This window comes from Pollicipes pollicipes, unplaced genomic scaffold (genome assembly GCF_011947565.3).
Source record: "Pollicipes pollicipes isolate AB1234 unplaced genomic scaffold, Ppol_2.1 Scaffold_4219;HRSCAF=4965_pilon_pilon_pilon, whole genome shotgun sequence".
Taxonomy (NCBI): domain Eukaryota; kingdom Metazoa; phylum Arthropoda; class Thecostraca; order Pollicipedomorpha; family Pollicipedidae; genus Pollicipes; species Pollicipes pollicipes.
This window is the reverse complement of record NW_023596448.1, coordinates 24,887,833-24,889,494: the sequence shown is the minus strand read 5'-3', so window position 1 is coordinate 24,889,494 and position 1,662 is coordinate 24,887,833.

The following is a 1,662-nucleotide window of genomic DNA, read 5'->3' as shown; positions in this document are numbered from 1 at the left end:
GTGTTGGCCTTGACATCGCATTGGTCTCTGAGGGCCGGGCTGAAGGGTCGTTCGGAGGCCCCGAGAGATCCCGTGTCATGCGTCTTGGTGTGCTGACGGCACGTGTCCGCGTAGTGTGGCGTGCCATTGTCATGCAATGGTAATGTTTGCATGTCTGTGTGTTTAGCTTAGCTCGATCGGCTTAATTTTAGTGGTTTCCAATGACATCAGCTTGTATCGTCTCAGATCAGCATCGGGGTTGCAGCGTCGCTGTGCCCGGGAGGCCCCCGGACCAGTAAACTTAGCCACCGGAGTATCTATATGCATGTATCCTTAGTCAGGGTGTGCAGTTATGTTTGTTTGCCGTCAGATATTAAGTCGATCGTGAATCAGATCGCCGCAAAACCTCGTCCGCTATGACGCTGCGGTAAACGGCTCCCCGGCCCCCTCGTTACATAAACACTGTCGGGGGGTGGACAACCTTTGTCACCAGGCTCGAGCCGCCACGGGACTTCTGCTGCTGCTGCTGCCGCTGGTGCCGCTGCTCCTCGCGGCCGCGTCGCCGGCGACGGATGGCGTCACGGACGAATCGGTGACGTTGTACAGTGACGTCATGGACGTAGTAGCGGAGCTGGAGGCGCGGCCGGGAGCCTGGTCCCTGGTGCCGTCCAGGTGAGGCGATGGGGTGGATTGGAGCGGCCATGTGTTGCTGTGGGGCTGGACGAAACCTGGCGTGATACCGTATACCATGGCAGGGACCACACACAAATTTTGGCGTGTGAGTCGCGTATGATCATAGGCAACAAGCTTTCTCTATCCCTATGGCACTGTGGCAATGTTATGGGGCGCCAGTTATTTGACCTTGGTATGTGATCCCGGCCCTTCAAAGAACCCCGTTAATCGACAGGCAATGAGATTCTTCTGGTCGAAGCTCTCATCTTTTTTGTCCGCGCCGACGACGCGAGCGTTGTGGTCTCAATATCCCAAGTCCATCCACCCGCCTTCAAATGTACTGACTTGTCCGTCCTAAGTCCACGGCGGTGACCGGCCAGGTAATGAGCGCCGCCACCGCGTGGTGAACGCGCGCCGAAAACTCCCCGCGGCAGGAATCGAACCCAATCCTATAAGTCTCCAGCCCAGCGTCTTCCTACGCGCGCCTGTGTGGTGACGCGGCGCCGCGCCCGCCCTCAGAGCGGGTGCGCCGTCGCTGGGCTGGGGCCGGCCGCGCCGCTCGCCGGCGCAGCAAGACCCGCCGCCGAAGAAGCGCCGTCGCAAGGGGCGCCGCCGCGGCAGGAAGCGCGGGCGAGGCCGCGGCCGCAAGCGCACCACCACCACCGCTGCGCCCACCGAGGTAAGGGCGACGGCACGGCACGGCACGCACGGCACCGGGAGGGGAGGAACAGTAGGTGTTAGGGTCACCCGTGTGACCAGCCGACCAAAGCGTGCATCCAGTCTTTCTGAACGTGCAGTGAAACAGTCCTTCTGGACAGATGGTGTAGTAAACGTGCTGAATGTAGCGGCCTATCCACGCGAGGTGTGGGTAAAAGAGGCGAAATATTCCTCTAAACCACGCGATGCAGGTAGTGCTGTGGCGACCGGACCCGATTGCCCGGATTTGGCGTTCTTCGGTGACGCCTCGGCTTCTACTCATCTGCCGCGCAGGCTCCAACAACGACACCAAAC